Source organism: Microcebus murinus, chromosome 2, assembly GCF_040939455.1.
Source record: "Microcebus murinus isolate Inina chromosome 2, M.murinus_Inina_mat1.0, whole genome shotgun sequence".
Taxonomy (NCBI): Eukaryota; Metazoa; Chordata; class Mammalia; order Primates; family Cheirogaleidae; genus Microcebus; species Microcebus murinus.
This window is the reverse complement of record NC_134105.1, coordinates 4,439,402-4,466,017: the sequence shown is the minus strand read 5'-3', so window position 1 is coordinate 4,466,017 and position 26,616 is coordinate 4,439,402.

Genomic DNA, 26,616 nt, shown 5'->3' with positions numbered 1-26,616 from the left:
CCCTGGAAGGGGCTTTCCCTCTTTCCTCATAAAAAGCTAGACCCATCAAAAACAACAATGGACTTGCCTTCCCCCTCCCTGTTATCTCAATATATGGCAGGAAGGAGGATCAAGGATGCACCCAGACCTGGCCCAAATCATCTTAAACATCATACCTGTCTCTAGGGTTAACTTAATTTCCAAAGAGAATCATTGACGAGTCAGTCTGTTCCCACTCCATCCATTCATTCTCCCAAGTATTTATTCAACCTTCTTGGTAAGGTTCAACCATTTATTGACCCTAAATAGAATTAACTATATTCCTCATCTCCCCTTCACCCCATGTGTAGGGTAAATAAATTTGTAATCTCTTTCTCTTGTTAATCTGCCTTATTGTGAGTTGATCCCTCAGTGGACCTTCCAGGGCAAAGCGGACAGTTTCCGTCACCCAACACTTGGACCTCTCTCCCCTCACTCGCTTAGGTCCAGCCACGCTGGCCTTCCTTCCGTCCCTTGAGTGTCTCGAAGATAGAGAAGATGGAAAGACTAGGTGAGAGTGGTAACAGGGGGTGCAGCTGCTACAGGGACTTTGTAGACCGTGGTAGGACATTTGGATTTTCTCTGAGTGATTCTGGAAGCCACTGGCAGATTTTGAGCAGAGGAAGACTGTGGCTGATGGTTTGACTAACCCAAGCACTCCATGCAGAGGACAGGCTGTAGGGGTAGCAGCAGGGTGACCAGTTAGCAAACGACTGTGCTGGCACAGATAGGAGACAATGCAGGCCCAGCCTACATGGGTAGCAATAGAAACAGTGAGAAGCATTTGGAGAAACATTGAGAGCCTGCATTTATTTTGAAGGCAGAGCCAAGAGGAATTACTGATTAATTGGGTGTAGGGTGCAAGAGAAAAAAAAAATCAAAAATCAAGTCAAAATAAAAAACCTCAAGGTTTTTGACCTGAGCAGCAGGAGGTTTGGAGCTGCCCTTTTACTGAAATGGGAAAGACAGTGGGAAGAGCAGGTTCTGGGCCCAGCGTAGGAACCCCGAGGGCAAAACCGGGTCGGAGGTGGTTTACTTGGGGGTGATTCTAAGTAAGCAAAGGAAGGTAGCAGGGAGGGCACGACACTTCTGTGACCAAGCCTTGCTTCTCCTTACGTATGTAAATAAACACGTATTCATATTCTCCCTTTCTTACTTAAAAGGCAACACCCTATTAATATCAACCCTGTTCTGCCCTTGCTTTGCTCCAGTGCTAATACCCATCAGACTCTCAAGGTCCCCAGGGAGAGGGACAGTTGGCCACTGGATGTGCACGTCTGGAGCTCACCGGAGGGTCCCCTTGAACATGTAAAATTGGGGGACAGGTGAGGCCACCCAGGGCTTCAGTGTAGATGTAGGAATCCTGGCTCACACCACTGACACCACGACGTACCTTTAAAATTTCTATTCTAGAAGTTTTCAGCCATAGGAGAAAGTGGAGACAACGGGATAATGAGCTCCCTTCTGCTCATCATTCAGCTTCAACCATAATCGGCATTTCCCAATGTTGTGATATATATGACCACATGCACTTGTTTTCTTTTAAGGGTATTTTAAAGTAGACTCTGTGCCATTTTATCCCTTAAATCCTTCACTATGCATCTGTGATTGGCAAAGTCTTTAAATTAAAAAAATAATAATAATCATGGTAGTAGTGTCCTATTGCTACTGTAACCAAAATTCCCAACTGACTTTGTGGCTTCCAACCACACCCATTCATTATCGTGCAGTTCTGGAGCTCAGAAGTCCAAAGGGGTCTAAAATCTAGTCGTTGGCAGGGCCGGTTCCTTCCGGAGGTTTTCTGGGAGAAGCCTTCCTGGGCTTTTCCAGCTTCCCGAGGCCTCTGCCTGCCTGTGCATGCGGTCCTGCCCCACTCGACCTCTGCTTCCACGCTCACCTCTCCTGCTCGTGCCCCTCCTGCCACCCTTTCATACGGACCTGTGTGATTACCCTGGGCCTACCTGGGCACCCAGGATAATCCCCGTCTCGAGATCCTAAACTTCGTCGCACGTGCAAACGTGACTGGCCACGTAAGGTCACGCATCCACAGGTTCGGGATCAGGACGTGGGCGTGTCGCTGGGGCCCGCCGCTCAGCCTGCCAGAACCAGCACACCATGTTCCTAACCGACATTTACGGGAATTCCTTAACATCGTCAAATACCCATTCCATGTTTAAATGTCTCTGGCTTGACTCAAAGGTGTTTTTGCATTGAGTTTGTTTGAATCTGGGTCCAAAGAGTCCCCACGTGCGAGGTGGTTGGGCCCCTCCATTTCCATTCTCCTGCCCTTTTTTTTTTTTTTTTTTTTTTGAGACAGAGTCTCGCTTTGTTGCCCAGGCTAGAGTGAGTGCCATGGCGTCAGCCTAGCTCACAGCAACCTCAAACTCCTGGGCTCAAGAGATCCTGCTGCCTCAGCCTCCCAAGTAGCTGGGACTACAGGCATGCGCCACCATGCCCGGCTAAATTTTTCTATATATATTAGTTGGCTAATTAATTTCTTTCTATTTATAGTAGAGACGGGGTCTTGCTCTTGCTCAGGCTGGTTTCGAACTCCTGACCTCGAGAGATCCGCCCGCCTCGGCCTCCCAGAGTGCTAGGATTACAGGCGTGAGCCACCGCGCCCGGCCTCCTGTCTTTTTTTATGACTACGGCTTACTAGAGAAACTTGCCCTTCTTTCCTGTGGGATGAGTGGCATAACTTAACTAGTCCCTCTGTCCCCGTATTTCCTGTGAAAGGGCTGAACTAGGTCCAGGTTCAGTTTTTTCGGCAAGAATCCCTGCGGGGCTGTTCTCAGTTCTCCCTGTCACGTCATGCCAGGAAAGGCCATGTCTGCAGGTGCCGTGATCGTGCGAAGACTAAACTCAGGGTTAGGGTGGTGCAAGCCCGACTCCTGCCCCCGAGCCAGAAAGGAGTCTGCGGGGAGCGAACTTTGGCATCATGGGACAGTGGGGTAAGAGGCAACTTCCCCTTTGCTCCAGAAGGTTCCCTGAGAGATCAACTCACAGTAAGGCAGATTAATAAAAGGAAGAGATTGCAAATGTATTTCCTTTGCCCACGGGGAGAATCACAGAGTGACTGCCCAATATCCCACTGGGGTCCAGAAGTTTATATTTTGGGGGAAGAGGGAGATGAGGAATATAAGTAATTCTGTTTAGGGACAGTAAAATGGTTACTAGGGAGGTTGAATAAATACTTGGGAGAATGAATGGATGGAGGGAAACAGATTGACTTATAAATTATTCTCTTTGGATATTAAATTAATCTGAGAGATAGGTATTAGGTATTATATCTAAGATGATTTAGGCCAGGTCTGGTCGCATTCTTGATCCTCTTTCCTGCAATATATTGAGATAACAGGGAGGGGGAAGGGAAGTCAATTGTTCTTTTTGATGAGTGCGGCTGGTTTTATGCAGATAGAGGGAAAGCTCCTTCCAAGGGCCTGTTGATCTGTACGGGCCGGGCCTTTAATTCAAAATACTCTTTATAACATCCCGACACTCACCATTCCTCTTCCTGCTTTATTCCCCCCCCAAGCACTTTTTACCATTTGTAACTATTCATTAAATTTTTGTATTTGTTAGTAGAAATATATGCTGCACATCATTTTTGTATTTTTACATAAACATTTCTCAAAAGGAAATGTTTTGATTTGTTGCTGGTGTATAGAATTGCAATTAATTCTTCTTGCTTGGACGGGCGCAGTGGAGTGGCTCACATCTCTAATCCTAGCACTATGGGAGGCCAAGGTAGGAGGATCGCTTGAGCCCAGGAACTGGAGACCAGCCTGAGCAAGAGTGAGACCCCGTCTTTACTAAAATTAGAAAAATTAGCTGGGTGTAGCGGTGTGTGCCTGTAGTCCCACCTACTCGGGAGGCTGAGGCAGGAGGATCACTTGAGCCCAGGAGTTTGAGGCTGCAGTGAGCTGTGATGACGCCACTGCACTCTACCTGGGCCAACAGAGTGAGACTCTGTCTCAAAAAAAAGTTTTCTTTCTTGCTAAAGACTTATGTTAATTATAATAATTTGTAGATTATTTGGGGTTTTCTATGTAGGCCTCTGCTGTCCAATGAGCCACACACGGTTACTGAGCACAGGAAATGTGGAGAGTCTAAAGTGAGATGTGCCTATATATACAGTAGATTTCAAAGACTTATCCCAAGAAAAAGAATGAAAATACTTCAAAATTTTTTTATATTTTTTACATGTTGAAATGATATTTTGGATATATTGGGTTAAATAAAATATAGTATTAAAATTAATTTTACCTACTTCTTTTTAGTTTGTTTTATGTGGCTACTAAAAATTTTTAAATTACATATGTTGCTCCCATTATATTTCTATTGGACAGCATGGGTATACGCAGTCATACCACCTGCAAATGATGACGGTTTGGTTTCTTTCTAATTCTTCCACCTTTTATTTATTTTTCTTGCTTTATTGCATTAGCATAGATCTCCTACTTTACATATATTTTTCGTTCTCTGAATAATCTTGGAAAATAATTCTGTTTGATGTTAAGTAAAATCAATAATGGGTGAGGATCCTTGTTATCTTCCTGACTTAAAAAGATGACTTCTCAGATTTAAGAATTTCCCTCCTATTCCTAGCTTATATTACAGGCTAAATGATATCCCCTTATGCAAGGGGATTCATATGTCGAAGCCCTAGCCCCCAGCACCTGCAAATGTGACTGGATTTGGAGACAGGGTCTTTACAGAGATAACTAAGTTAAGATGAGGTCACTAGGGTGGGCCCGGATCCTATGTGTCTGGTGTCCTTATAAAAAGAGGAAATTTGGAGAGAGAGACAGAAGGAAGACAACACGAGGACACAGGGAGGAGACAACCAGCTACCGCCGTGGACAGGAGCCAACCCTGCCACACCTTGAGCTCGAACTTCTGGCCCCCAGAGCGGTGAGAAGATAAATTTCCATCGCGCAAGCCACCCAGTTACGCCGGCCTGGGAAACAACCGCCCCCGGGGGAAGGGCTGCCCCTTCTAGTCCTCGCTTGCGAGCACCCTTACCAGAAACGGTTGCTGGCTCTTCTCAAATGCTTTTTCCGTGTCTCCTGAAATGATCGTATGCACTTTGCCCTTTAATTTCATATCTTCTGGATTGTTCTCAGCCATTAGCTTTTCAAATACCACCTCTCACCATTTTCTCCATCTACTTGCTCTGGAACTCCAATTAAACCTACTTTGTTAGACTTTGTCATTCAACCTTCTGTGTTTCTTAACCTCTCACAGTTCTTCTCTTTGTGTCTCTTCACGACAGTCTGGCTAACTTTTCCACTTGGTCTTTGCTGTGGCCAGTTCTGTCTTCAATTGCGTCTGATAAGCTGCTTTTCAACCCATTCATCTTCATTTCTAAAAAGTTCTGTTTGGTTCATTCTAAAATCTACATGGTCGTTTTCGGAAGTGTCTTCTTATTGCTCACTTTTTCATTCTTTTAAAAATTTTTTTTCACATATACTTATTTTAATATCTATACCTGATTACTCCAAAATCCTTTACCAGTTTCTGCTGATTGTCATTCATGATGGCTTGTTTCCTTACGGGTCTGGAAACTGTGTATCACAAGCTTGTGCTTGGCTGAACTTAGTATTCTTAATCTCAAGGGCTAGGCTGGGGACGTTCTCCTCCAGAGAGGAGTGACTCGTGACAGTCAACTACAAAATAGAAAAGCAATGAATGAAATGTAATAACAAGCCGAGTGATCTTACACTGTAGAAACAGTAAGTGCTGCAAGAGACAAGAAGAGAGATGAGATCTGAAATGGGTATTAAAGATAGTGGAAGAAGCCGGGCGCGGTGGCTCACGCCTGTAATCCTAGCACTCTGGGAGGCTGAGGCGGGCGGATTGCTCGAGGTCAGGAGTTCGAAACCAGCCTGAGCAAGACCCCATCTCTACTATAAAGAGAAAGAAATTAATTGGCCAACTAATATATATATAAAAAAAAAAATTAGCCGGGCATGGTGGCGCATGCCTGTAGTCCCAGCTACTCGGGAGGCTGAGGCAGAAGGATTGCTTGAGCCCAGGAGTTTGAGGTTGCTGTGAGCTAGGCTGACGCCATGGCACTCACTCTAGCCTGGTCAACAAGCGAGACTCTGTCTCAAAAAAATAAATAAATAAATAAAGATAGTGGAAGAAATGGGTAGTTATATGATGAAGGTCCTTTTTCTTTATATATAAAAAAAATTCTCACAGTCACATGGTCACAGGATTTTTACCAAATACAATCACTTTGGAATCCCTGCCAACTTGACCAAACACAATAAGCCAGGAAAGGCCAGGTACCATGGCTCACACCTGTAATCCCAGCACTTTGGGAGGCCAAGGCAGGAGGATCACTTGAGGCCAGGAGTTGTAACATAGTCCAACATAGCAAGACCCCATCTCTAAAAAAAATATATGTATTTTTTAATTGGCCAGGCATGGTGGTGCACACTTATAGTCTCAGCTACTCAGGAGGCTGAGGCAGGAGAATTTCATGAGTTCAGGAGTTTGAGATTGCTGTGAGCTAGGCTGACGCAGCGGCACTCTAGCCCGGGCAACAGAGCAAGACCCACAATCACAATCAAATCCCCAATCTAGGTGACTACATAGAGAAACACGGAAAGGGTGCTCATCCACTTCTTAAGAAAATTTCTCAGAGTGACGGTTTATTTTAGTGGCAACATTCTTTTTGTAAATATTCATTTATTTATTTGCAGGAAAAAGAACTTTGACATAGAGGACACAAATACACGGTGAACAGTAGCTCCAGGATCTCTATGCAGGAGGAGCTCAGAGTAGCAATCAGATTGGAAGAGACACCTGGAACGCCTGCCTAAAAACTGCATCTGTGCTTTACTCTTACCTAGATCATGGTTGGGGAGGTGTCTTGGGAGAGATGTTGATGGAAATGTCAGGGGAGCTGGAGACCTTCCATTGGCGTCCCCACTGCAAGTGTGTCCACGAGCTGCAGAGAAATCCACACCTCTCCCCTCCCCATTCACCTGCTCATCCGTCCAGGGGCCGGAGGAACACCTGTGGAAGGGCGGCTCCTAAGAGAAAATATCCAGGATGCCCACATGCCTTGACATCGTTCATGTCAAAATCAATCAAGGAGAAAGCGAGCACTGAAGTGGAGCTTTCACACTTGGCTTCCCCTGCTCCCTCTGACCTGGCTCTTGGAGTGCGAGTGCTTTTTGAATCGCTGGTTCAAGGAGAAAAACATGATCCGAACAGCAAGCGAGTGCCGGAACCTGCGTCTCACGGATGCCTGGCTAGCGCTGCCCGGGGCCGCTGGCTGGGTCTCTAAACCGGAGTCATCCCGTCGGCCCAGGAGGCTGGGGAGAGATGTGTCTCCAGCAATCCTCACGGCTCAGGGAGATCCGGTTCAAGCCGCAGAAAGATGCACATGTCCTCTGTGACCCGCGCGCCCAGTCCCGACGGGAAAGGGGGCTTTGTATGCCTGTCGTGGCCGGGTCCATTTTTCCTTCAGAATCTCATGGGTGCAGGGGGATTCCTGAAGGAGGTCACCACTAAATCTCAGCAATGACAAATAAGGACAATGAGAGGAATCTGGGACTCAGAAGATGGGTTTGAGGGAGCCCAGAAACGGAACCCAACATCCCCTATCAAGGAACACTTCATCCACTCAAAGAAACGTTTGAAGCACCTGCTTTGGGTTGGACGTGTGGATACCACATTGAATATGAGTCCCGGCCTGGGCCCCCAGTCTGATGGGGGGAGACAGCCCCATAAGCATGCAGCTGACGGTTCTGGAAGCCCAGAGGAGGGTCACCGTCTACAGTCTGGAGGTCAGGAGCAGTGTAGACGCCGGAATGATGAGGAAGAGGTAGTTGGTTCAAAACTTCTTCAATACGGACACACTATATATAAAGCCATCAATAAGGGGCTGTTTTTTGATCAGCCAGTCAAAGAGGAAGAAAGTCTGTATCCAAGGTGGAAGGAACCCCACAAACAGAAACACAGGTTATCATAGGCCCCCCATGCATGTCCCCTGACCCTAAGGGATAACATAAGGAGTGACAAAGGAGGACAGGGGCTGGGAACCACGTGTTTCTTTGCCCTCCATTCCCAGGCTCCCTGGCTCAGCACCTGGGATTCCACATCTCCAGGTACCATGTTCCTAGGCTGTACCAAGACCAAGGCCATCTCATTCCATACCTGGCTGTCCATTTCTTTCCATGAAGTTAGAGACATTTTTATTCGTATCATTAATTCCTTGACTTTATACTTGCCAGTCCATGCTTTGGTTTTGGGAACCAAGACCCCCAACGCCCACACTGGGCCCAGAACCACCCCTGACTGTTTTGAACGAGACTTTGCTCTCCTGTCTTCCCAAGTGTGACTTTCCCGGAGTCTCCAGCCAGGCGAATGGTTTGACCGTTGGTCATTTCAGACCTTCCCGAAAGACTCACCAGCTCTTCGAGGGAAAGCCCCGGGGACAGTTCGTGTCCTGAGTTTCTTCGGATCCGTTGTGTCAAAATCACTGTCTTGCTCTCCCCACCGCTGTCTCACGGTTCTCGCCCGACCCCAATCGGGTCTCTCCGTCGAAGACTTGCCCGGGAGCAAACTTCCGACGCCCGGTCTGCCCTGACCCAACGTGCCCCGCTGGAGCCCTGCCCAGGCGTTGGCGACCTCCCTCACCGCGGCTAGCTATCAAGTGTAGAGGAGGAAAAAATCTTTTCCCCTCTGCCCTCCTGGGTTCTAGGCCGGGGCCCTGTGAACCAGGCAGACAGAAAGGACAGGCTTACAAGAAAGGGAAAAGCAGCCCGACGAGCACTAACATTCGCATCTCGCACGCACACGGGAACACTGACGGGAATTAGCCACAGTGGCCGGACAGTTTCTGTTTCTTTTTTTTTCAGATTTCTCTTAGAACAGCATTTAAACTCGTCTCATTTAAAGGAAGTCCAGAAGGAGGCAGTCTGGGTCCGCAAGGCGACTCCGGGGACGTCGGAGGCGCCCAAGCTTCTTCCTTCCGGCCCTCGGCGACCCCGGGCGGCCCCCGCCTCCTTGTGGGTGAAGATGGGTGACTTTGTTCCCACAGTCACAGGCGCGTCCCCAGTCCAGGCGACTCGCATGGAGGAACGTGGGAAGGGTGGGTGCTCACCCATCTCTCCAGAAAATTTCTCAGAGTTACGGCTTATTTTTGTGGCAACATTCTTTTTTTCTTTTTAATGCATTTATTTATTAATTGATTTTTAGACATGAGGTCTTGTTATGTTCAGGCTGGACTGGGACTCCTGGGCTCAAGTGATCCTCCCCCCTCGGCCTCCCGAGTGGCTGGGACTGCAGACTCGCACCACCACGCCCGCTCGGCGGGGGCAACGCTCTGAGTTAGGCAGGACAGGTGTTTCTCCCCTATTTAGCATATGGGGAAAGCGAGGTATGGAAAGTCATAAGGGGTGTCCCAGATGAGGGCCAGGACCAGAGCCCCGGTCCCAGGGGCTGACAACAAGCACCAACTAGTTCCCGGAAGGAGAAGCAAGTCACCAAGCCAAGCTGTGGCTCAAACGGCCAGAACCAACACGCCCTGGGGCCCCAGCTAGGGAGCCGCCAGAGCAGACCTCCTTAGAAACCAGACATTCCGGAAAGGCACATGGAAAATCACTCAAGCGTCTCAGCCAAGACCTCCGTCAGGACACCTGGCTGCAGGTGAGCAGGAATGCCCGGGGGGGGGGGGGGGGTGAGGAAGGGAGAGATCGCCATCATGAGAAATCAAGGGACAAGCCCTCGGCCTGGTCACTCATACAAGAATGTTCAGCGAAAGAAGAAGATTGTGCAGATGTTCATCACAGCTCTGTTGATGACATCAAAAAGGGGGACCCAAATGATTCCTCATCAGTAGACCGTGTTACAAGGTAAACTGAGGCGCATTCAAATTTTGAAGAGTTTATTTGAACAGAGAGCAATTCATGAATCAGGCATCGCCAGACCGCAAGCAAGGGGGCGACAGCGGAAAATTTCCATAAGGTGTTCACAGAAGCAACACAAAGAAATATATTTGATTAGTTAAGGTGGAAAGTCCTCGCTAGAGTTTAGTTAGGAGGATTCTGATCAGTTAAGCTTAAGTTTTGTTTCACTGTTTACATTGAGTTGGGCCTCAGTTTGCTTGCATAGAAACCAACAGGCTATACCCATCTCAGCCTAATGGCCTTCCAATTAATTTTTTTTTTTTTTTTCGAGACAAGGTCTCTGTTGCCTGGGCTAGAGTGCAGTAGTGGTGTGATCATACCTCACTGCAGCCTCAAACTCATGGGCTCAAGCGATCCTCTTGCCTCAGCCTCCCGAGTAGCTGGGACCACGGGTGCATGCCACCACACCAGGCTAATATTTTTAGGGTATTTTTGGTAGAGATAGGGTCTTGCTATTGCCCTGGCTGCTCTTGAACTTCTGGGCTCAAGTGATCCTCCCACCTTAGCCTCCCAAAGTGCTAGGATTACAGGCATAAGCCACCATGCCTGGCCAATTCTTTTAACAACTAGAAACACGAGGTTGGATTATTCCTACAACAGAGCCCTGTTGTGTTATGAAGATAAATAGGTTAAGAACACACACAGTAAGCAAATGAATCTCAGGAACAGAATATTGGTGGCAAGGGTGGGAGGTGGGAATGGGATGATATATTAAGAAGAAAACATAGAGTATAATTCCATTTCTATAAAGTTCAAAGCCATGCAAACTATACAATACAGTAGGTAGGGATACAGCCCCTGTCTTTTGTTACAGGGGCCTCAGCCCTGGACCTAGCAATGGGGTAGGGAAAACAAATCTTTCCTCCCCTACAACTCTAGTGGACTATTTTTCTTTTCAATAGGTTTTTATCCCAGAACTTCCTTTTAGGTATATTTTATGCATTTGGTGTTAGAACTTTCTGTACTCAATGGGACTGTGTTTAAAAAATTGAATTGAAAGACTCTATTTTCATGCATCATTTTTACAATTCATTTTTAGAGACATTTCTCTGAATGTGTAGAGCACCATAACTTTTTTTTTAATGTTTCAATTAAATTGAAAAAATTCCTAAAACCTTTCTTGGGAAGTAGACTCTGTTGCCAGTTCACTGTCTGCCATGTGCAGAGATCACAAGGGGTGGCCAGGACAGAGTGAAAACCCACAAAGGGGTCCTGGCCCCTGGCTAGCCACACAGTTAAGGGTCCTGGCCAAGAGAAAGGGCCTCTTCTCCTTCCTGCCGTGCCCTTGTTGGGAAGGGAGTTGCAGGGTGCAAGAAATCCAGCGGGAAACAGTGGTCCAGACTCCTAGTCCTATCCTCCAAGGAGTCAGGCAGATTCCATGTTGTTTGATTTTATTACCAAAATAATACCAGAACCTGAAAGAGAGTTTGGGAAGCAGGTGGGGGGTGGGGACCACATGGGGAACAGCCCACAGTTTCACCTCCTAAATATTACCTTCCAGATTTCATCTATATGTTGCCCAAGAGACTAGATTGTTTTGAAATTACACGTTATACAGGATAGAAATACTTAGTGACATGGAAAGATAGCCAGGATATATCTTTAAATGAAAAATACACAAGCTGCTTAATGTGTTCAGAGTGAGATCATTTGTAGAAAAGAAAAACTATATCAATACAAAAGCATAGGAAAAAAGATGGCTGTGACCGAAAAATTCCACGTGTATGTTCATACCCAAGAGAAATTAAAACACGTGTCCAAGCAAAAATTTGCACCTGAATGTGCATAGCAACATTATCCATGACGGCCCCCAAATGGAAAAAAAACAGCGTCCATCAGCTGATGAACAAATAAATCAAATGTGGCATATCCATACAGAAGAATAGTATTTGGTAATAAAAATAAATTAAGTACTTATGCATGTTACAAATGGACGGACCTTGAAAAGTGAAAGAAGCCAGACGCAAAAGGTCACATATTGTATGAAACAAAATTTATATGAAATAGCTAGAACAGGCCAGTTTTGTCTCTGGAGAGACAGGAAATAGATTAGTGGTTCCTTAGGGAGAGGGAGGCTGGGGAGGATGGCGACTGACAGCTAGTGGGTAGGGGTTTCTTTTAGAGAGGACGAAAATGTCCCCAAATGTTATCCTGGTGATGGTTGAACAACCCTGTGAATACACTAAAAAACGCCGAATCATACACTTTTCTAAAAAGAGGAGGTGGATATATTCCAAACTGTTAACAGGATTCTTTATGGAATTATGAGTGGGATTTATTTGCTTCTTTTCACTTATTTGTATTTTCTAAATTTCTGACTTCCTTTGTGAAAGGAATAAGGCTATTTTTGGCCGGGCACTGTGGCACCCACCTGTAATCTTAGCACTCTGGGAGGCTGAGGAGAGGGGATTGCTTGAGGCCAGGAGTTTGAGACAATCCTGAGCAAGAGCAAGACCCTGCCTCTACAAAAAATGGAAAATATTAGCTGGGCATAGTGGTGCACACCTGTAGTCCCAGCTACTCAGGAGGCTGAGGCATGAGAATTGCTTGAGCCCAGGAGTTGGAGGTTGCAGTAAGCTATGATGAGGTCATTGCATCCTAACTGGAGCAACAGAATGAGAGACTGTCTCAAAAAAAAAAAAAAAAAGAGGCTATTTTTAATTAGATTGTGTTTTCCAGCGACTATGCATATTAATATTGCTGCTGCTGCTGCTGCTGCTTCTTTTTTGAGATAGGGTCTCACTCTGCTGCCCAGTTAAGAATGCAGTGGCATCATCATAACTCACTGCAACCTCCAACCCCTGGACTCAAGTGACCCTCCTGCAGGCATGCACAACCACACCCAGCTAATTTTTCTACTCTTTTGTAGAGACAGGGCTCCACTATGTTGCTCAGGCTGGTCTCGCCTGGCCTGCTTTGTCCTTTTTGCTCTGACCTTAATTTGCAAACTTCAGACTGATTTCAGAAAACAAGGGATTTTTTTTTATCATTTAATAGTGGTCATTAAGCATTTATTAAGGTCCTCCTGGGTCCTACTGTATATTGTAGTGATGAGGGGAAACTTTCCTTTTCCACTGAAAAAGAGAGATCAACTCACAATTAAGGCAGATTATTATTAATCTGCCTATCATTATTATTTCTCTTATTAGAAAGGTTTATTTACCATGCGCATGAGTGATTACTCAATATCCCAGGGAAATTCAGATGCTTTTATACCTGTCTTTCTGGAGGGGAGGGGAGATAAAGAGTGCAGTTAATTGTTTAGGGTGACAGACAAATGGTGCCAGGGAGGACAAATGGATGGGGAAACTGATTGACTTGTAAATTAACGTGAGAGACAGGTGTTGTGTTTAAAATGATTTGGGCCACGTCTGGTTGCATTCCTGATCTTCTTTCCTGCAATATACTGAGATAACAGGAGAGGAAGGGAAGTCAATTCTCCCTTTGATCTTTTGACAGGTCAGTCTGGTTTATGCAGATGCCGGAAAAGCCCCTTCCGGGGCTTTTTGATCTCTAAGGGCCTTAATTCAAAATACCAAGGAGTCATGTTTTGGGGTGAAATTTCCTGAACTCCTTCAATACTTCATTTCCTTCTAATTCTCTCTTCTACTCCTTTTAAAATGCTCAGGGCTCACGGGGGACATAGGCCTCCAGCGCCCTCAGAGTTTGAGAACTGAAGGGCACACACTTTTGTTATCAGGGAAGTCATATTGTCTGCAACTTTAGAGATGCCAGCTTAAAGGCTTGAATGGATGGCTTAATGCTATTTGTTTTTAAGTGTGAAATTTTACGTGTTACTTTAACTGCTACAGGCTTTATGGTGACAACGGATGGTGACCTGGAGATTTAATAGCCCTTGTTTTCTGTTTTACTTTTAAGTGTAGATGAATCTCTACTTCCTACTGGGTGTGTTTACATTTGCAAACTAGTCTGAATTAACATGCAAAGGAATACCCGGGGGCCTGTGAGAATGAAGGTTGTCCCGCTGCTACACAACTCCCAGCTTGGGTGAGCAAATAGAAAAGTCAGTCTTCAGTTCCTCCACCACCCCCTCCCCGACTCCCTCAGCTTAGGGGACTAGAGGTGCTAAGGAATAAACATATGAAAGGAGTTCAAGTCAGCCAGCAATCAAAGAAATGCAAATCAAAGCAAGATAAGCTTTTCCGGGTCAGGACCAGCAAAAGTTAAGATACTGATATCCAGTGATATGGATCACAAGCTCTCTTCTGCTGGCAGTTGGTGATGGTAGGGCCGTGTTAGCTGTGTCTACGAAAATGTTACTATATATCTGCACCATTTGACCCACCAGTTCAAACTCTAGACATCTGCCCAGCAGACACGCACTGGCACTCAGGATGTCTGTGGCAGCGCTACAAAAATGTGAAATGTGCTTAATGTGAAAAATGTGAAAATGTGCCTAAGTGTCCATCAGCAGGACTCTGACGAAATCACACTGATATTCAAGCCGTGATGTGCAATGCCACGTGGTTCCTGCAAATACACGCAGATGTAATCAGGGCATAAGAGGGGCAGAGAGAGCAAATTACAGAACAATATATCTAGCATTATCCATTTTTGGTTTTTTTTTTTTTAAGTATGTAGCTATACGAATATTTATATGTTTCTTTGAATATTTGTAGAGGAAGAAGAAAAACTTTTCCTCTACCCTCCTAGGCCCTGCAGCTAGGGCCCTAGAAATTAAACTGACAAAAGACATTCACAGGAGAAAAGCTGAGCTTATTAGCGTGTGCAGCACTGAGGCAGGAGAGACTTGGCGGTGAGCGGGGCGGTTGGAACTGGGGGCTGGTGCGGCTTCAGTGGCGTGGGGGGCCTGCAGCCTTGGGGCCACGTGTGGCCCTCCAGACCCCCAAGTGTGGCCCCTTTTGACAAAGGAATTTGTTCTGTGATTTAGTCAAGAGGACGCACTCAAGGATCCAGAAGGCCACGTGTGGTGGTCCCGATGGTGCAGGTTGCGCCCCCCTTAGCACCTGTGGGAAGGAACTCGTGCCAGGGTAGTTAAGGGGGTGGAGAAGGGGCTGGGAAGGTCAGGGTTGGTTTAGCAAGGTTGGTGTGTACAGATTTCTCTCAACATTGCCTTTCCATCTTTGATGATAAGAATGTTACTTTCCGACTGGTACAGGGAGCACATCGTTCACGTGGGGGGTTATCTCTTGCTTTCAGGAAGAAAGAGGGGAGGACCAGGCTACCTTCCTGCATCTGCTGGGGGTTTTGTTTGTTTGTTTAACATGTGTTTAGCTCTAAATCATCCCTATGCCAGAGTGGCATATTTTGGGGGCCTTGTGTTCTGAACTCCCTCATAATCAAACAGGAGGGGAGGACAGACTTTGCTGGCATCTGCTATTTCTCAGTTGTCTTCAGCTCGAAAAGCATCTTTATGCCCAAGTGGCACAGTGGGGGTGGTATATTCTGATCCCTGAGTACGCGTAGAGATGGTCTGGAAGGTCCCATGCCAGACTGGTGGGGAGGGAAGTAGGGAGAGATAGGAAAGGAATAGACTGTATTTCTGTTTTGTTTGAATTTTTTTTTTTTTTTTTTTTTTTTTTTACAACAAGCATAGAGTACCTTTGCAATTTTAAAAGAAAGTAGTAAAACTCAGCCGGGCGTGGTGGCTCACGCCTGTAATCCTAGCACTCTGGGGGGCCCACGCGGGTGGATCGCTCGAGGTCAGGTGTTCAAAACCAGCCTGAGTGATACCCCGTCTCTACCAAAAATAGAAATTAATCGACCGACTAAAATATATATATATATATACACAAAAAATTAGCCGGGCATGGTGGCGCATGCCTGTAGTCCCAGCTACTCAGGAGGTTGAGGCAGGAGGATCACTTGAACCCAGGAGATTGAGGTTGCTATGAGCTAGGCTGACGCCACGGCACTCACTCTAGCCTGGGCAACAAAGCGAGACTCTGTCTCAAAAAAAAAGTAGTAAAACTCAGCTGCTTCTTTTCTTCCCTATTTAGCAAAAATAACTGGGGCAGTGTCTTAAGATACAAACTATTGGAATTATATTTTGGGAAATTATTTTATGTGGATCACATAGCATACTGCTCATACAGCCCCACCAGCACGCCCGTCCCCACGGGCATGCTCATGCAGCCCACCGATCAGCACGTCGAACCCACAGCATTCGGCACCACCAACGATGCCACCACTGACGCCACTGACGCTGCGTGTTTACTTGCCTGCTGTCTGTCTCCTGCACCAGAGCAGAGGAGCGTAAGCCCCAGGAAGGCAAGAACTTTGCCTCATTCTCTCTCCTATCTGCAGCTCCTAGAGCAGTGCCTGGCATATGGCAGGCCCTCGATAATATTTGTCGAATGAATGAATGAGCCTCGGCCCTCAGGGGAATGGCAAGATAACTTTAGAGTGTGCGGCTGGAATCCTATCTCAACCCGAATCAGAAAGCAGAGGGGTTGCTGCCCAGTTGTGACACTGTCGAGGAAGAAAACCTTTTCCTCTACCCAGTTAGGTTCAGCCCTTGGGGTAAGCGAATTAAATTGACAAAAGGAAGTTTTGCAAGAGAAAAGACGCCTCTTTATTCCTGTAGATATGGAAGTTCACAGAAAAACGTGACTCAAGGAGAGAGAATTTGGGGCTTTTGTACCTTCTTAGCAGGGGAGGGGGAGGGGAAGAGGTGCACTTTAGGGAAAACGAATGACTCTTGACTCTCATTGCAAAGATAAATGGGTCCCTAGGAGACTCACGACCAGGAGATACCACGGTTTTGTGACAATGTCTATTTAGATATTTCAATGACTTCTTGTCTCTGGTGCTAGGACTCAGTCAGTCTTCCTTGACTGCTCCCAAGGAGGGGATTGGTGAGTTCTTTTGGGAGACTCTGTCTTTGGCCAGATGAGGGAGTTCATAAAAAGGACATATTCTCAAATGCCTTCAGCTCAAAATAATCCTTTTGCCACAGTGGCATATTCTGGACCCCTGCAACACTTTAATTTTGCATCACAGTTGTATGTGCTTCTGTCTGCTAAGCCAGCCAGGTGTCTTAAAAGCAGGGATTGTGTCTGACTTCTCTTGGAGTCCTCAGCACTGAGCTGGTGGGTGGAAGGTATTTAATACACATTGCTGCATGGGGAGCTTTTCTGAGCAGATCCTGCGTAAAGCAAATGACAAGAGGGTGCTCTGTCCCCTGCCTCTATGTCCAAAAACACCCATAAGCTCTACTGAATCTACACACCAGTGTACATTGTTTTGGACTTTGCTCTTAGTCCAGTGGCGTTTGGGCTCTGTTCCTAGTCCAGAATTTGGGCTCTTTCCTTAGTCCAGTGGCTCCAGCCACATCATCCAGTTTTAGCAAGAATCCTGCTGTGTCCCTGTAGCAGAAACCCTCACCCCTGGCATCTGATCACCCCAGATGGGTGATGGATATCTGACCAAATTCCTCATCCTCTACCTTCAGTGTCTGAACACCCTGCCTTGCCATTCCCAGGAATCCTGTTGAGTAAGTTTAGCCAGAATCCCTCTGGCCTTGAAGTTTCCTCTTAGGAATTTTCCATCCACTGACTCCACCCTGTTCCTTGGCTATAAATCTCCACTTGTCCTGATTGTATTCATAAGTCTGATCTCTCTCCCTACTGCAAAACCTTGTCACAGTAGCGCCCTTTAAGTAACGTCTGCCTTACTGTTCTTTCAGCGTCATGAATCATTTTTTTCTTTCATTCTTTTTTTGTTTTATGGGACAGAGTTTCTCTCTGTCACCCAGGCTGGAGTGCAGTGGTCTGATCACAGCTCCCTGTAGCCTTGAATTCCCGGGCTCAAGTGATCCTCCTACCTCAGCCTCCCAAAGTAATGGGATTACAGGCAGCAGCCACTTCTCCCAGCCTTGAATCATTTTCACCAAAAGGTGAAACTACTGAGTTGGCTGGTAGAAATTGTTACCTTCCCTTCTTATTATCCTCTTTTGGTGCATTTATCATAGATTCTGGCCCAGGGCATTGCTCCCAATCAAACTGGCAGGACATAATGCTGCCTGCTAAGGAGGGGGACCCCTTCCCTGCCTCCCTCTGCAAGATGATCAGATAGGCTCCTGTTTTCCTGGGGGTTAAAAGATCAGAATCAAAGAGGATTCTGTTGAAAGAGAGGGCCATGTTCCTCTGGCTTTGACATACTCTAGTACCTTATGTGTGGACTGTGGAGGAAAATAAAAGTCTCAGGACCACACCCCAACTCCTTATGCAAGAGGGAAAGTCAAGCCTGGAGGCTGAGTCCTGCAACACCCCCTTCCAAATGAGTAGCTGTTCCTAACACCATGCCTAAGCCAGGTCCCTGTGGAAAGGTAAAGGCCTCAGGTATCTACAAGCACTGCCCCCAAAGAGCACTCACACACCAGCACATGCATATTGTATCTTCGGGTCTGAGGGCTAAGTCTAGCTCCTAACACTGAGTCTGTTTGATTCCACACTGTTGATTACAAGTTTATCTTCCCAGGTGCAGAACAGAGACAAGATCAATCACTCCTCCACCTACAAGGGACAGCTACATAATTGATTCTTCCTTCATTTCCTTTTCCTCTTCAAACATTTAGCTTATCTTATGTAAAACGTAGGTTTCCTGGGCTTCTCAAGAATGTAACCAGTTGCCTTGCTGCCCACCCCCTCCTGCTTTTTCTTATCATATGCCCTGTCCCCTTTAAATACTGACATTCCCAAATCTCCCTTGGGAAAAACAGTCATAGATGCCTCTGTGGTTTTTTTCCAGGCACATCCTCAAACTTTAGCTTAATAAACCTCCCTTGATGGAGATCTTTGCTGCAGGCCCTTGTTTGGGTTGTCAGCACCCTATAATCTCCTACAGCTCCCTAGTGCCCTGTGCGGACACTGTACCCAACACAGGGGCAAGACAGCCCTTGCCTGGTGCCGGGGAGAAGGAAAACTCCCCCTTCACCCCTGGAAGGTTTGCTGAAAGAGCAGCTCACGGTAAGGCAGATTAATACGAGAAAGAGATGTATTAATTGTGCACATGGGGAGAATCACAGAGTGGTTATGCAATATCCCAATGGGGTCCAGAGTTTACATACCCTCATTTTAGGGGGGAAAGGGAGATGAGAAATATACTGTTTAGGGGCAATAAATGATTACTAGGGAGGATGAATATATACTTGGGAGAATGAATGGATGGAAGGGGAACAGACTGACTTGTAAATGATTCTCTTTGGAAATTAAATTAACCTGAGAGACGGGTATTATAAATGGGTTGGGCCAGGTCTGGTTGCATCCTTGATCTTTCCTGCAATATATGGAGATAATAGGGAGGGGGAGGAAAGATAATTGTTCTTTTTGATGGGACCATCCAGTTTTATGCAGATAGAGGGAAAGTGGGTTCCAAGGGTCTGTTGATCTCTAAGGGCCTTTAATTCAAAATACTCTTTATACCAAAGAGTCATCTTGTGGGGTGAAATTTCCTGAGCTCCTCCACTGGCACTGCCTAGGAGGATCTTCACAAGAAAGGGCTGGGAGCTAGGAAGGGAGGGCCTCTCACTTCCTAAGTCCAGGATGTCTCCTGAGCAGCTGGGAGGAAAGGGGAGAACATGAATGGGTTATTTCTGCGAGTGCGGAGAGCTTAGCAGTTCATGTCAGAATTCCTGAGCTCAAAGTGGAAAGCTAAGATGATCCCAGGTCAGAAAAGACAGGGACTGTGATATTGTGAAATATATATATGGCTTTCATCCCCAGTTCCCAGATCTTTGTAATCTTCAAAGCGATAATTATGTTTTTCTGTACTAACGAACAGACTAATGGATGGCAGGCCTTACATAGCTTAAGGATGGGGGCTGGTCACCGGAAAAAATCAAGGCAGGATTAGAGGGCTGGGACTTATTTCAGACATTCCTTGGACTTCTAATAGTTTGTCCACAGGGTTCCTTCTCAGATTAAGAAACCATGCTTTGCAGTACATTGGATATAGTATGTTAACTCTTCTGATGAACGATAATGAATTAAATAAATTTATTTTATTAAAATTAAATAAATAAGAAGCACTGCCAAGGCCGGGCATGGTGGCTCATGCCTGTAATCCCAGCACTCTAGCAGGCCGAGGTAGGAAGACTGCTTGAAGTCAAGAGTTCAAGACCACCCTGGGCAACATAGTGATACCCCATCTCTACAAAAAATAAAATAGCCAGGTGTGGTGTCCTGCACCTGTAGTCCCAGCTACTCAGGAGGCTGAACCAGGAGGATCACTTAAGCCCAGGAGCTGGAGGTTGCAGTGAGCTGTGATCGCACCACTGCACTCCAGCCTGGGCCACAGAACTGATAAGGAAAACCCCCATCTATTACTTCACAGTGCATCAGCCATCTGATACCCCCCAGCCCTCACGGAAGAGCTGCATCAGCACAAATACCAACCTGTTACTTGGCCCAGCAACTAACCTATTACCTGGCTCATCAGCACAACACTGAACCTATTACCTGGTGCATCAACATAATACTAACCTATTACCTGGCTCATCAGCACAACACTGAACCTATTACCCGGTGCATCAACATAATACTAACCTATTACCTGGAGGGCATTAGCAACCTGATACCCCACCTCTCTGATCGCCCCAACTTAATAAAAATGGGAAAAATCGGGTAGACAGGGCTCAGAATTTGGTGGTGAGACCCCTCTGAGCCCACCAGCAAATAAACTTTGATTCTCCTACTCTCCGGGTGCTGCTCGGTTTGTCCTTGGGACCACCCGCTGTAACACTTGCGGTAACAGAGTGAGACCCCGTCTCAAAGGAAATAAACAAGCACTGCCAAGATGTAAGTTCTTGCTTAGAGAGCTGGGATCTGTGAGCCTGGCAGTAGGAGGAAAAGCTTCTGTCTAGAGTGAGCTCAGGGACACCGTGAGTATGGGACTAAGAGACGGACCCTGGCACTGGGCCGGGGATGGCCCAGCTCTTGCCAGGAGCCAGGGCGCAAGCACTGGGTACTGAGGCCTGGGACCGTGTCCAAGCCAGGCAGACTAATTGGAAGGCAACAGAAGCATCTTTGTCTTTGCTGAACTCCTCTGTGTTTAACAGAATAAGAAATCGGAGCCTGGGATGTTGATTCTCAGACTTGTATTTTGTTGCCGTTTTTGTTAATTTTTTCATACTGAAGTTTTACAAATGATCTTAAAAATATTCTAAAAATCGCAAAAGAATTGAAATTAATTAAATATCTTAAATGTGTATATATATATATGCTCATGGAGCAACTGTGGCCTTCCAATGCCAGCATTCCCAGAACCCTGGCCTGTCCCAATGGCGGGAACAGCATGTCCTTTTGGAAATGGCTCGTTCTACTTTTCTCTTAAACTGCACTGCTCTCGGCCTCCCTGGGAACTTCTGAGATGAGGCCTATTCCCTTTAATGCATCATAATTCTTCCACAACTTGAGTTCAACTCTCAAGTCTCTCTCTTGAGTCTGCTCTCCTCCTAACTGGGCTTGGGGAGGTGTGGCCTGTGTCCCCTACATCCTGCCTCCCCTAGAGGAGTCCCAGATGGGCTTTTTTTTTTTTTTTTTGAAACCGGACTTGCTCTGTCACCCAGAGCAAAAGAGCAGTGGCATCATCATAGCTCACTGCAACCTCAAACTCCCCAGCTCAAGCAATCCTTCTGCTTCAGCCTCCCCAATAGCTAGGACTATATAGGTTGTTTTGCAACCTCTGGGCCAAGACAGCTGCTCCCCATTTGTCCCCACCTGTGCCTGCTGCCTTCCCCTTTCCCACGTGGCACGCACATCTCTAGTCCTGATTCAGTATGCATTGGTTTCCTTGTGCACAACTTACTATGAGGAACCTCAGGTTCCTTTTGGCAGTAGGTGGGGTATAAACACATTTAGACCACAGCAGTGACCTGATTTGGAAATAAGCCAGGGCTGTTATTTAAGCCACTAAGGCTTGGGGTGGCTTGTTACGCAGCAGTGGGTAACTGAAACCTGCTTCCTAGTCTTCCCTCAAGAGCATCACTGGTCCCTTCCGATGCCTCAGACATACCAGCTTCCTTCCCACTGGAATCAGGACTCGCTTCCTCAGGTTCTGCTCCCGTGTCACCTCTGACACGGGCCACGTGTGTGTTCACGTGCATTTTGAAAGCTTGTCTGCCTTCGTCCTCCTACCCCATCAGAATATAGTAAGTTCCCTGAGGGGAGGGCTTTGTTTTTTCCTTGCGACATCTCCGGTGCCTGGCACATAGTAGGGGATCCATAAACAGTCATTGCAGTGACAAATTTAAATCGTTTTTCCCAATGTGGATTTTTTAAAAACTCTAATCTTGTGACAGGTTGTTATTATGGATTTCTGGAGGGGCTGTGGCATGGGGCACTCAGAAGCCCCTCAAAAGGGGCAGTTTGTCATCTGGCACCTTGGCTGGCCCGTCTAGTGCAAATTCCGAGTCAGCTGTTCACTTGTGCTGCTGTCTGACGACCTAACAATCCAGCTCTGAATCTGTGGCTTTTTAGCAGCATGTCGTCCCTACTTCCATCCAGGATGGTGCCTTTGAGTTTGAGATCAGTCCCTTAGCAGACTCATCCCGCCAGTGATGAACCTACCCAGCTGCTCTTCCAGTCAATGTGCATCTCTTTTCTGGCTCCAAGAGTATCCTGGGAGGCTCTGACAAATGCTGGGCCGAAATCCATTCTCACTTCAGCTCAGCATTCGTGGGGACATTTTGTAATCGGAACTGAAATTGTGATACAATGCAACCGGCCTCTCTGACTTTGCAGGCTGCTTTCTCCTTCCAGCTATTCATACAAACTTGTTGCAGAGAGAATACAGCGTCTAGCACACATGAAAGCGTCACGGGTCATGTTTCTCAAATCCTGACACTACTACAGCTAAATTACTGGTAGGGTTAAAGTCATGTGTAGGCAAACAAATTAAGGGAAGGCTCCCTGGACTAAGTTTAGTGTTGTGGACAAATCCAAGGACTAGGCGAACTAACCTCACCTTGGAGGAGCAGGATGCTGAGTGGCTGGGGGCAAGGGCTGGGGGACCAGGCTGCCTGGGTTGGTCCCTGGCATCTCCCTGGCTACCAGCTGCTACCCCTCTGTGCCTTCAAAAGTGGAGATGGTCACATGGAACGCACTCACAGCTTGTGGACAGGATTAAATGAGTTACACGTGTAAGCAACGTGGTGCCTGGCAGGTAGTGAGAGCTCAGCAATGTTATCAACCTGTGAAAGGTGGGGGGAGAATTTTCGAATTATCTTGCTGTCCACGTGAGGCCTTGGTGGAACCTTACTCTCAGTGAATTACAGGGGCCACGCCCTTGCCAAGGACTTGGCTCCTGTTTTTCCACCTGGAACTCACATAATCATCATCTGACCTCTCTTTCCTTCGACCTGTCTTCCCTTTCCTTCCCAGCCACTGTGAATTTGCAGCCATCCACCCCAGAGGCCTGCATGCCTGCCTCGAGTAATGCTGCCTGCATGGATGACAAGCATGAGCTCTCAGGGGGCCACAAGATCACAGTTTCTTGGCCCCCAGGGCAGCAGCTGCCCTCCAGTGACAACCTTAAGAACTCAGAAAAGGAGAGTGGGAACAGAGAGGTGAGAAGACAATTGGTCCCATAACCTACTGCAGCTGCTATTTAGAGTTAGTGCTCACCAGGCCTCCCTTCTGGCTTTAAGCAGTGATTCCCAGACTGATGATAAGAGTCCTGGGCTGTCTGCCGTCCAGCCCACTTCCTGAGGTCCGCTTTATCACACCATCCCTCAGATAAGGAGCTGGGCCCTGAGAGAAGCCCAGCAGAGATCTCTGATGCTCTCCTCCCATGCCTGGCTTTCCTGAAGGTAATCTCTTGCTGTCCAGAGCCCCATTCAGTCTTGGTTAACTCTTCCAGGGAACTGTGCCTAAGGGGTGCTGCTCCTTGCTTCCCCAGCCAGGCTTCCTCCTTTAATCCTCCTCCCCCTGGCTCCCCTCATTTGGGCACCCTTGAAAAAAAAACGCCTCCCTAACATGGCTTTGTTTACAAATTCTACTGTGCTCTCCCTCCCCTCTCCCCAAATGTAAGCCTTGCCCAATCCCTACTTCCTGCAGGTGACTTTGTGAAATCAGCTTTGAAGAAAGGCACAGGACAGTGGAGAGCCCTAATAGGTGTCATCAAAGCCTTGTAAAGGCAGAATGTTAACTGCAACTTACAGAGAGGAAATGTGGGTTTCTTTAAGGGGCGGACTTGGAAAGGGTGGTAAATTGAGAATCAAAGGGGACTTAATTGCTAGAAAAAAACTGCAAAGAAAGAGTTGCATTTGATCCCCCACCCTCCCCACCCCTGCCCCAAACTGAGTCAGAACTCATATGCACTGCAGGTAAAGTGCACAGAGGTACAAATACTTCGGAAAACAAAGTTGAAGATGCATATATGCCATGACCTTGCAATTCCACATCTCGGCGTATGTCCTAGATATACGCTCTAGGGCAGTGGTCCCGAACCTTTTCCCCACCAGGGACCGTTTTCATGGAAGACAATTTTTCCATGGACTGGGTAGGGGCGGGGATGGTTTTGGGATGATTGAAATGTGTTACATTTATTGTGCACTTTATTTCTATTATTACATTGTAATATATAATGAAATAATACAACTCACCATGGTTGGGGACTCCTGCTCTAGAGAAACTCTTGCTCCTATGCTCAGGAGACATTTATAACTAAGTTCACAGAAGCATTGTTGGTATTATTAAGGAGGGAGGGAAGAAAACAAGAAATGACCCAAATGTATGTCATCAGGATGTGTGGAATACCACACAGTACTGAAAATGAACCATCTACAGCTATAGAAATGGATCTCACAAACATCAAATTGAGCTAAAAATTGTAGCAAAAGGCTACCAACGGTATAACGCCACCTATATAAAGTTCAAAAACTCATTTAAAAACCAGTAAAAAATGGCCGGGCGCGGTGGTTCATGCCTGTAATCCTAGCAGTCTGGGAGGCTGTAGGTGGGTGGATCGTTCCAGGTCAGGAGTTCGAAACCAGCCTGAGCAAGACCCCGACTCTACTATAAATAGAAAGAAATTAATTGGCCAACTAAAATATATAGAAAAAATTAGCCGGGCATGGTGGCGCATGCCTGTAGTCCCAGCTACTCGGGAGGCTGAGGCAGCAGGATTGCTTGAGCCCAGGAGTTTGAGGTTGCTGTGAGATAGGCTGATGCCATGGCATTCACTCTAGCCTGGGCGACAAAGCGAGACTCTGTCTCAAAAAAAAAACACAAAAAACAAAAAAACCCCAAGAGAATAATAAACACAAAATTTAGCATAGTGGTTACTTCTTGGGCCAGAGAAGAACAAACACACAGGGGACATTAATGGTGTTGCTAATGTTCCATTTTTTTAAGCTGGATGTGGGTACACAGACATTTATATACACTTTATGTACTCTCAGTGCATGTGAAATACTTAGTGGTGAACAAATGTCAAAACCTCAGGATGTGTTATGAGGAGGGACAACCAGCCTAGATCCCCTGAGGGCCTTCAAGGGAGCTAAGATACCAGATGAGAGCAGAAGGCCCTGGGGGATCTAGGTGGCCTAGGTGGCTGGTATCTTCCCTCCCTAGGGCTCCTCATCTTACTCTGAAGTTTCCTATCTGCCTGGAGGCCTTCTTTCATAAAGAATGTGACTTTCTCAAGCCACCCAGTGGTATTCACACACATATCACAGGTAGAACCAGGAATCCAGGTGGGTCGTAGGTTGATGCAGATTCACTTTCACACAGTCCTGGTCACCTGCAAGTGCCACCTGCAGTAGTGCTTCATGGTGTGGTATTCTGATAGCCTTGGACAGTCATTTCCCCTCCCTGCCTTTGATATTCCAGTGCAATAAAACTGCTCAACAAGCTTACTGCAGGTGAGAAATAATAACTAAGTGCTTATAAAAGGTAAACAAATGCCCTGGTGCTCACTGCAAGCTAATGTGAACAGAACAGCTTGATAACCTCAGGAGCTATGGAGACAGGAAGGGCATTTGGCAGCCTGTGGGTTTGGGAAAAGATTTGAGGGCATCTCTACTAATCATTAACATTTGAGCTACAATGTACAATGTGAGGTTGAGGTGCTGGCTCAGAATGCAGTGCTGCGGGCTCCAACAATCTTGCAACAGCAGCAGTCTGGAATCATGTTCTGCCCTTGATTTCCTGCTAGATTTACTGGTTTGGGCCAGAAAGCAGTTATATGAGCCACATCACTCTCTCTTTATCTCTCTAACAATTTTAATGTAAAATAAGAGATTGCTTAGAGCCCTTCCAGAACCACACCTTAGAATTGCTCTGAAAATAAGGGCTCTAAGTGCCTGATTTCTTAAAGTTCTTACAAGGCCTAAGAGATGTTGGCTGTTGATATAATATAGCTGCTGAGTCATGGGGCTGGGGATATTGGTCTTAATTAGCCAAAAAAGTCAGTGTATTGCTCATAATCACAAATTCTGCTTGCAAAATTCATGTAATTTCTCAATGAAACATTTTACAATCCCCTTGTTGCCTTTTGGCTAAATTTAATCCTAAAGTTCTTACTGCTTACTCGATGGAAAGCAACCATCATGGTCTTAATAGGCCTTCACCTTTATCCAATACCATGGAATGAATCCTAAAAGTCAGTAACAACCAACATACAAATTCTAGGGGTTAAAGAAGAAAAGCAGTTCTCACAGCCGACCAGAAGAAGTAGCAATTAA